Here is a 10,956-nt window from a genome sequence, read left to right as displayed (position 1 = left end):
CTTTCTTGAAATCATAATCCAATAAAACAAAACTGCACTCGGGGATATTTTTGCAAAAATCTACATAACTGCAACCTTACAATGTTATAAGGCTTAGATCTGCAAGAAGGTTGGTTTTATCGGGATCTGGAATTATAGACCGATATCAATCTTTCAGATTGGTTTGATAGACGGCGGCCAACAGTTGGGAGTCATGACCAAGAGCAGATCAAGCTCGTTTCATCGGGTGCGAAGGTACGTAGACTCAAATGAAAAATTGGGTCACTTATGCTTCTACGAAAAGCCTGATTCATGCGACTCTTCACAGCAGATATGCCTCAGCAAATTTGTGAGGTGAAACATCCTTAGCGCAAATCCGTGTCTTATTACCCCCGCAACGGATCGCGTCGTGATGATGCACAGTATATTCATGCGGGTTGAAATATTGGCATGAAGTAGTTATCGTATCATGGACATGTACATCACACCATCCACGTAACCTGATCAAACAAGGTGCAACCCAACTAAGCAATACACAAGCAAACCTGACAGAAATATCCAAACAAAATCCGCCCGCATAACCAACGAACAATAAACAAACCAGGTTTTATCGTTGTACGCAGCGACTTCCAAACACGCTTCCTTCCTTTCAGCTTAAATGGCGATTTTACAGAGCTGTTTGCAGTAAGTGGCTGATCGTAATGCACAATATGACTAACGGTGAGAAGCGCAAGTCATTAAGCTCAAACACTTTATGGGCAGTTGTGTGAGTTATTATCATATTCGCTCTGCAGAATATGACATGAATATATGGACCCTCGGACGCCTGGCCTACGGTTGGAAGTACTCGCTCCGATTCATGAAATGCCTTTCTAACTGGGTAAGTAGGTCCATCGAATTTCCCATGCCTTACAACTGATCAATTTGACACTATCGTGGGAAGAGAAAGCTTGACATTAGGCTACGTAACTGGTTATGATTTCATCAGCACACCGTAGATGAGCTTTACCATCGGATTCAATGATTCGCAGTTTCTATCGGTCTTTTTTGTGTAAATATCGTTAGTTAGTTTTGATGTCGTTCTTGGACTGGTTGGGCTGTCCGCCAGCTAGGGTTAGCCAAACCGTACCAGGCTACACCATGTTGTCATCAGAGGTCATGTTGGGGCAGCTCACGTGTGTGAGCTTGAGAGATCTGTTACGCCATTTCGTGATAAACAAGCCACAACCCTACTTAAAATACGTAGATGCAGCCAAATTCAACTGTGAAATATGGCCTACACAAACACATATCCGCCACAGATACGTACAAACCCGCTAAATGTATTCATCACAAAAGAGACAAGAGGAGAAGAAACAACTTCGGGTCGCCCTTAGGGCCGCGATGTTGGGATGCGGATAATTGCGCATCGCGTGGCGCGATTGCTCCGCGGAGAGGACGTCTGACAATTCTGACATCTCCGCGACACTCCCAGATAGGCAAATGACGTCTGGCGGGGACTGCCGGATCTGTATAGTAATGCCGCATGGCGGCCGGGTGCGGGGTATCTGCATAATTGCCGATGCCATGCCGGCGCAACGGATGGCGGCGGCGCCCGCCGCACAGCTACCGCCGTCCCGCGCCCGGCCCGTCCTGATGTGGGACGGACTGGCGGACAGCCGCGGCGCTGGCCGCACGGTTACCCCGCACGGAGACCTTTACAGATCATTTGAGGGGGAGCGGAGACGGGAATTGGTCACTTTATTTCGTTTGCTTGTATTTCTTCGGAGTGATTTTCATGCATTTTTTAGCAAGCGTAAACGATTTTCAGGTAAAGTGGAAGCACCGTCATTTAACACTATATAAATGCATGCTTGTATGGAACTGTAACTCACCAAGAATGTGCTGTAGATATGTCCACTCAACCAAAGAGCCAGGTCGTCTCACCTCCTAGGTCACATTTCAATGACGCAATAAATCAACCTCTTGCAACAAATTTGATTCCTCGAACTTTTTTCTTTGTTTGTGCTTGCTGCATTCGGAGTGTATCTTGCGTATGAGTCGCATTTCATGTTATGAGCTCATAGCAGCGCAAATTAAGTCCCAGGTGATCCCAGTTCACGTGGATATGAGGTGGTCTAGTAAAGTGCCGAACACGATTCTAAGTTCCAAGTTCTGTTTCATATCCATGCACAATAAGGAGAGCCTGCGTCCCGACGTTACAGGAAATGTTTTACAATTGAAGTTATTAAAGCGAGCATCAATATGATGAAACAAGACCACTTGTAACTATCGGCATACTTTTTAAGTGGAAACAACTTCTCTGGAGAGCGCAATTTTCCGTTTAGTGTATATGCTCCTCAATGTGTCATGGTTTGATTACGTCATCGTACTTTATATAACATTGATTGAGAGCCAATTGACGACCGTTATATCTGAACATGGCGCTCACGACTACCAGATATGAGCACCTCGGCAATCAGACTTTTGGCCTTGATCGCTACATGGCTTATGGATGGGCAGAATTTGAATGGAGTAATTATGACGTCATGAATGCCGAGGTGACTTCGAGATACTCTCCTCGATATACCTTTCCCCATCTTGCGGGCTCAGAGAGATACACCTTTTATTTAGCTCATAACCTAGAGGGGTCCTGAGAAAGGCAGGGCTGCGAACAGCACCGGAAGGGCTTCAAAATGGCTATTTCGGTTCCCAACCCCATACAAATGTGGAACATTCCCTTTAGGTAAAAGTGCGTCGTAAGTCTGTCAAAGCTCAATTCCATCTACAGTAGATCCCAGGTCAAGTCAATTGTATTCACAATTGCTTGGCGTTGCATCGTAGGCATCATAGCATAGACACGTTTTTTCTGACCTGCTTGCAAAATCTGGCTCATAAGGCATATATCTATCAATTTCCTCATTTGGCAGGAGCTGTATTCAACGTCTTGACGTAAACAGACCCTAGGGACAAACATGTCCTGACGACACGAGTTGAACAGAAGCTGATATATTTCGTACGTAGTTCCACCCATGTACGCATATCGTGCATCATGTATTAATGGCAAGGCAATGGGATGTTTGGAGTGTGTTTGAGCACGGCACATTGCAAACAGCAGTGCACCTTTGTAAAATATGTGTGTGTGGGATGGAGGTGGGTCGGGATAACTGCAGGAAAATGTGCAAGCCTGCCGCAAAATATTCCAAAGAATCGTTTCCTCCGGAATTTGACCCACTTGCCCTTCAAAGTTGGGAGTCTTAGCACCCCCCCCCCCCCCCCTCCACCTTTCCAACACACTCTGACACCATTTATTCCGAACATTTGGATTTGACGTGGCCTAAAATGGTGCTAAGTCCATAAATTTACTCACGGGAACATCCATCATTTGAATCCTGGATGATTTTCAATCACACCACCTCATCATTGGCACTTTTCATTTTGACTCAGTCGATCATGGCAATAAATTTGATTGGATCCGTGACGTCGAGTAATATTTGCCCCGATCTATGACGTCATTAATGCACATAGGCAAACAATCTGACGCGCACGAAAATTATGGGATCCTTGGGTACCTTGCACCGCTTAAATTACCCCTATACGTGCGCTGATTGGTTCCAGAGACGTTCAGGGAGAGCGTCAAACGCCCAGCGAATAGAGGGCAGGCGCGTCCTGTCATGGATAATACATGATGGCGGGCGAGCCGCGGGGCGAAGTCGCAAAACGCAAGATGAAAGCAGAACGATGCCGCAAAGAAGCAAAAGAAAACTTTCAGCATTATCGGGAATATCAATAAGCGACCAGGCACTATACCTAATATGTTTGACATGCCTACCGCTCACAGCCCATCAGCGTGGAAAAATGACGTTTTTATAACATGATGCTTGATGCTTTTGAATTTACACCGTCTTAGTTAGTGGCATTGCTCAATGCTCATGTTGCACCCCAGCGTGTTTTGCACATCATTGGTCTGAAGAAGGTTCTCTCTCTCTCTCTCTCTCTCTCTCTCTCTCTCTCTCTCTCTCTCTCTCTCTCGTCTCTCTCTCTCGTCTCTCTCTCTCTCTCTCTCTCTCTCTCTCTCTCCTCTCTCTCTCTCTCTCTCTTCTCTCTCTCTCTTCTCTCTCCTCTCTCTCTTCTCTCTCTCTCTCTCTCTCTCTCTCTCTTCTCTCTCTCTCTCTCTCTCTCTCTCTCTCTCTCTCTCTCTCTCTCTCTCTCCTCTCTCTCTCTCTCTCTCCTCTCTCTCTCTCTCTCTCTCTCTCTCTCTCTCTCTCTCTCTCTCTCCTCTCTCTCTCTCTCTCTCCTCTCTCTCTCTCTCTCTCTCTCTCTCTCTCTCTCTCTCTCTCTCTCTTCTCTCTCTCTCCTCTCTCTCTCTCTCTCTCTCTCTCTCTCTCTCTCTCTCTCTCTCTCTCTCTCTCTCTCTCTCTCTCTCTCTCTGTCTCTCTCTCTCTTCTCTCTCTCTTTTCTCCCTCTTCCCTCTCTTGCTATAAAGATATGCATCTCCTGCTATAGATTAACGTATATAGAGAGAGAGAGGAGACGAGAGAGAGAGGAGAGAGCGAGAGAGAGAGAGAGAGAGAGAGAGGAGAGATATATATATATATATATACATATATATATATATATAATATATATATATATATTGCTCTTATAACATGATGCTTGATGCTTTGAATATATATATATATATATATATATATATATATATATATATATATATATATATATATATGTATATTATATACGTCCACTTCAGCATCGCACCTCGGACGCAAGGGTTTCACAAATATTTCATATCGGCATATCACTGCTCGGCAGCACGGGGTCGGGCGAAGCGAGGACAAAGCGTGGCGCAGCTTCTCGACGGATAGGCCCGAGGCAGACAACAGCATACTGCACTGTAATGACAAGCAGCATCCCATCCCAGCAGCATCCCTACGGATAGGCTCGAGGCATACAACGGTGTATTGCATTGTAATGACAAGCAGCATCCCATCCCAGCAGCATCCCTGCGGCTAGGCTCGAGCATACAACAGTGTATTGCATTGTAATGGCAAGCAGTCACTGAGTCCGCGCGTTTCCTCGGGGCTTGTCATTATATCCGTCACGATGGTGCGCGGGGAAGAGGGATGACGAGGCAAGGGTAGAGGGTTAAGGGCATGGGGCCAGGGGCTCGCAAGTCACGGACTGCAGGCATGGCTGGTCGATAGGCGTGGGCGAGGAAAAATAGTGCAGAGTTAGAATAAATCCAACCATACCAGGCATGCAAATCTGACGTCTGAAGCGTGAAATTGACATGAAGCTTTGCGTTACATAAATCTGAATTGGTGGCGTTGATCTGAAACTGAACTATGCACAAAATCTCGAGGGGAGACGCGACGGCAGGAACACCATTCTGCCATCTTGATAGAAAGATGGTGCGATTTAGATACAATGATGACAATAACGTCGGTAAGACGCCCTGTGTGGTGCCGGACGAGCAAGGCGATGACAAATCACGATTCTCGATTATTCTGCAAACAATGACACAAACTACGCTAATGGAGGCAGACACGTCGATCACCAGTGCCAACAGTTTTCATCAATGCGTTCCAAGCGTCGGAAAGCCTATCTTTCATAAGAACGCAACATAAAGATGAGGTGCGCTGTGTTAGCTTTTGCGCACCAGGTCGCAACAAAAATTACTAAAAACGGCTGGCTATGGTCCGGTCACGCTCGTCCATTTGGATCAAAGACTTCAACAAATTTGCAGCCATTTATGGTTTTTGCCATCGTGATCAGAAAAAATGCGGCCGTTTTAACAAATATCGGTCACAATAAAGAGGGCTGCGCGCCCGCGCAGTGTTCACGGCCCATACGTCACGGTTTGGGTGACAGCCCCGTGTAAGTGAGGTCAGCTTCGGATAAACTTACATCGACCACTTTCCAGCCAATTAGTGGCCAGCCTACCGACCGAGCAGTTTTTGGACCCCTTAACGAGCTGTAGCTGGTACAATCACCTTTACCGTGCACTAGGCTTCGTGTTTTCACTTGCCCTGGCTGATGAGGTCTGACGTCGAACCTCAAAAACGCTCCCACACAGCTGGATCAATAAAGTGCGCATGCAAGGGCGTGACGTCTTCCAGGAATCAACTCATCCTTTTGTCTCCGAGATTGTTGTTTTTTCTTCGAAATGCGTAGTTCTGCGTTGCCGCAATTCCTTGGTTGTCGAAATCTCAGCCCGGTTTCAATCCGTGTTCTCGAGGGTTTTTGCTACTTGAAAATTGTATTATTTCCATGTAATTTGATGAGAGTCTAAACCATACTGATAGTACAATGTTCCAGAAAGCAGTCATCTATTCAGACTCAGACTTAAAGCACGCAACGTATCCACACAGCAGAACATTTAAAGAATTGGGATTCTTGTCGCCGAAAAACGCATTAGCCTGCAATGGGAGGATGCAAAGATACGAGCCTCCAGGAGGCTTGATGGCCGGAGAAGACCGCAGCGCAGGCCGCACCGCACCAGCTAACAATGCCATCATGGTTCCAGCAAGACCGTTGAGCTTGGCGCTTGCCTCATAATGGTAAACGATAGCATTGCACCACATATTTGGAGCGTATAAATACGCTTTAACATTGATGTGAATTTACGAGTGATGTTGAAAGGCATACAGCGTAGGGTAAAAAGAGACCGCCCTGGTCAGCTGGCGACATCCTCGACCCCCACGCAGGGGGCACGGGCTTGGATACCGATTCGGCAATGGCTCCTGCGTGCTACTGTCACCAGCGTAAACGCTGGCGTCCCACAAAGGGGCTCACACCGCTATGCACCGCTTTGCCGTAGCAAAAGGCATGGGCTAGATACAGCCCAGAATCCCTTTGCACACATAAACAATAGGCTCTATACATTATGTACCTGGGGTATTCAAATATCGCAGCCAGTCTGTGATGCATGTGGTGCGCCTACCCAGATTGCCTGTAGGCTGTGTTGTATTGTGTGTTTAAACGTGTTCCTTTTCATTTCCAGCACACCTGAAGACGTTATTTTTTGCCATACATACCCGGTCATCTTTTCAACCCCGCCACGCCAGGAAATGGAGAACCGCCACCGCCTCGATAAAGCCCCACTAATATCGCGAGTGTTTGGGCGCCGGCTTCCAGTCGTTACCACCAGGGGCGCTGCCGGCTGGCCGTGCCGCCGAGATCGACATTGTGCCGCCGGCGGTGGCCCGTGCTGGGGGCGAGGGGCGGCGGCGGCGGGCGGGCGCCGTCCGATGACGGTCCGGGGTCCGCGTCAGCTGCTGCCGTGCGGTCCGGACCTCTGTGCGCGCGGCGTCCGCCGTCGGTGACGCGAGCGCCGGGACGGGGGCAATGATCCGCCGCGGTCGGCGCGACGCGTCACTGTAGACGCGCGGCGGCGACTGAGGACCACGTGCGCCGGCGTGTACCGCGGCCTCTGGCCATGTGAGATCGCGTCAGGATGACGCCCCGCGAGATGCTGCTAAGCGGCCCGACCCTTCTCTACATCGTGTCCTTAAATGTTGTATTCCATAAAGGTAAGCTAGTTATCCTGAAATACCGAGTCCATGAGACCCCAGTCAATCATCTGAGAACCCTCACATATACAGCGTGTAATAGATTTCAAGTACAAGAAAAACATTGAACTTATCCAACTAAACTATGCCTGCTAATGGCACACAAGGCACTTCTTCACACTAGAACCACTAGACAAAACATAATTTGGTGCCAAAACTGGAATGCACGAAAATAGGATAAACAGGACCAACATTCATCGTTTGTCATCAGTCCTCTTAATGGGAACGTTCCACATTTGAAGACATTGAAGCATGCATCATATATAATGAATAAGCTCACTTATAACTATTGGTATACTTGTAAGTGGAAAAGGTTTCTGTAAACGACACAACTTCTCTATTTAGCATATTCACTCCGCAATACGTTATCGTTTGATTGCGACATCACAGCTTGCACGACACCCAATTAGCTGCCGTCATATCGGGAAATGGTGCTCACGAACGCCATACTCGACAATAACAGTTGTATTGGCCTTGATTGTCCGCATGACCAATGGAATGGCAGGATTTTAGTGACGTTATTATGCCGTCATGGATACCTGGGTGATGTTGAAAAAGTATGCATGAAATATGCTACCCATCTTGGCGGGCGTGTTGCTCAGAAACTAAAGGGGAAGCCTGTGAACTACACTGAATGATCTTTCAGATGCCTTTTCAGTTCAAAACTCCGTGCAGATGTGGAACGCTCTCTTTAAAATAGCTGACGTTTTAATATTTCATCCTAAGAAACCAGGCCAAAAAGGACTGAGAATAACAAGACCAAGAGGTACAAGGTGTTAGAACAAAAAGTCCTTCAGAATAAACATTTGCGCCTAGTGTGGCGCTGCAACGGTGGACACACTGGTTTCTTCCGCTTTAAGGCAGCGTCATTGTTGTATCCAGAGCTCGGATGCAATAGGAAAGAAGCAAAAAAAAAAAAATCGCACAGGCAATCGTAGTCAAAACGGTACGCTCCGCCAAACATTTCAAACCTTGCCACCTCGAGTCGCCGCGTCCCGGCCGGTGCGTCACTGCACTGATTTGACAGCCTGACAACCGGTCACGGCGCACACTCAACTTCACTCTCTTTGTGTGCACTTCTGGTTTGGCACCATTGAAGTGTCTATCTAGTTTTGCTTGCACGCAGAGGCTAAACATTGGAAATAACGTGTCGGATTGGGCTTACTAACGCGACGGGATAATAGATGTTGGAGTTGATGTCAGCGGCATTCCATTAGCTCGGTGCGGTTAAAGCAACAAAGTTTTAGATGCCATTTTATGCACAGCTTTTCCGTGTACCGTTTTTCGGAACGGATTCAGGCTCACATAGATGCAGGCACATACAAATGCATGCATACATGTATACGTGCGTCTACAGATGCATACACAGCAACTTAAAAACCTACAAATGTACCCGTTAGCGGCCTAATCGTTGTGCATTTGTGTGTGTATATGCAAATATAAAACAACACAAATATCATATCACAACAAAAACAGGCCGTGCTTCCTCTAACGTAAAATTAGTAGCAGTTGTCTTAACAAAGTCTGTGGACAAGGTCTTGGGTCCGTTCGTCCGTTGGCCGATATCGGTCCGACGTGAACAAAACATTGGCTAGTGCCGACCATGGTCAAGATAGATGGCTGCTGCCAAACCGACTCTTGAGACTATTGGTTCGTCTTGAGCTAGCAGGTGGCCTTGTTTTCGAGCCCTAGGTTTACCCACGCCAGTGGTCTTGTTTTCGAGCCTCGGGTTCTACCCACGCAGGCGGCGTGGACCTCAGCTTCTTCCCACGCAGGTTGCCCGAGCCTCGGGTTCCACCCACGCAGGTGACCGCTATAGCAATCTGTCCAATTTGATAGTGACTAAAAATAAGCTTGGCCAGCAACTGGCGGGCAGATAAAAAAGAAATCCTGGTGCGGGCGCTTAAGTCCCTTCCAGTCGGTCCCGGCGTCCGTTTCCTCGCTGAAGACTGCGTTTCAGACGGCGAAGGCTCCGTTTAGACTTATGTCAAATGACGGCTCGTGCCTGTGAAGTGCCGTGGCTGGCGAACGCGCCTGGGAAGTGCCATGGCTGGCGAACTGACGCAGCCAGCCGGCCTCGGCCAGCGGTGGGCGTCGGCTCTGCCGCAATCCAGGGGTTTTGACCACGGATGATGCAACATTGCCCAGCTGGATGATGTGCTGTGGAGGAGGACGGCGGGGGTGTGCGAGTAACAGCTCACCAGCTCGAGCTTGGGGGCCGCTTGGGTCGCTGACCCGTCGTGGCTGGTGATGAGGCAGGGTCGGGCAATCAGTGGAGGCGCCTAACTTTACCCCGCACCGTTTGATCGATTCCAGTAATGACGCGATTACTGGGTCGGAGCCTTTGTCGGCTCGGGACCGGCGCGGCGAACGGCAGCGCTGCGGCGTCTGCCGCTCCGAATCCAGAGGCGGCTGGCATATGAAGCGGTGATGATGTGGCATGGACGAAAATCACCTGGAAAAATGCGTAAGGAAACGTTCTTCGTCATGGATATTTGCGGTTGAGACTCTGCTGTTTACGATACGGTAAATATTGTTTTCATTGTTAAACGCATCAGGCTGCCCTCATCTCCAGAGAGCAAGAACGAATTTACTGAGCTGCCCTTCTTAAAACTTCCTAGCAATTAATCGTTAATGTTCTGTTCTGGGACGTATGCAGATTTGCACGATGTTGTGGGGGAGCACAACTCAAAGTTATGTCCCTGAAAGACAAATTTACCAAGCCGTAGGCGCACGGAATGTGTTGAGAGGTTTACAATATTATTTTGTCTTATGAATCTGCTTGTATGTACGTGTCTATCACGACTTTTTAATGTCAACGTTTGTCTGCACACCTATTATTACAAGTCATAAATTTTATCTGGAGAAGGAGCACACCTCACCCGCCGCTAGAGAATTTGTGGATACCCGTCGATAGTTTGGTAAGTGGTCAATGGCTGAAATGCTGTTGTTTTTTATTAGAAAATGTTTTTGGCGGTGATCCCCTACCTATATAGCGTACGTAGAACTTGATATAGGTGGTGATTGGTTCAGATCCAAATGACGTCTTCTCTTTAAGGGATTATTCTATTAAACATGCTCATTTGATCCATTTCATCTAGTCATCGACATTTCTATGACTATCATGTGAGTTAATTAATTACAAGTTATTTAAATGTGCGAGCATATTCTTACCTGGTACATGCGATAGAACAAGATGTGCTATTGTGCATTCTCACAGGCCCATTACACTAATGTCGTCTTCACCGCCAATCTCACGCACACATCTTTTCCTTCCGCTATGAAGCAGGAAAACATCCTTTTAGTGATCTGGCCCACATTGAGACTGATATATGAACTATGGTATAAAAAGGCCTCCTGACCTAAGTATTTCTCGTCTGATGTGATTATGGTCACTTCTTGGCTCGGTATCCTTCCTGTTTTGTTT

Source organism: Pollicipes pollicipes, unplaced genomic scaffold (genome assembly GCF_011947565.3).
Source record: "Pollicipes pollicipes isolate AB1234 unplaced genomic scaffold, Ppol_2.1 Scaffold_5724;HRSCAF=6776_pilon_pilon_pilon, whole genome shotgun sequence".
Lineage (NCBI taxonomy): Eukaryota > Metazoa > Arthropoda > Thecostraca > Pollicipedomorpha > Pollicipedidae > Pollicipes > Pollicipes pollicipes.
This window is presented reverse-complemented; position numbering follows the sequence as displayed.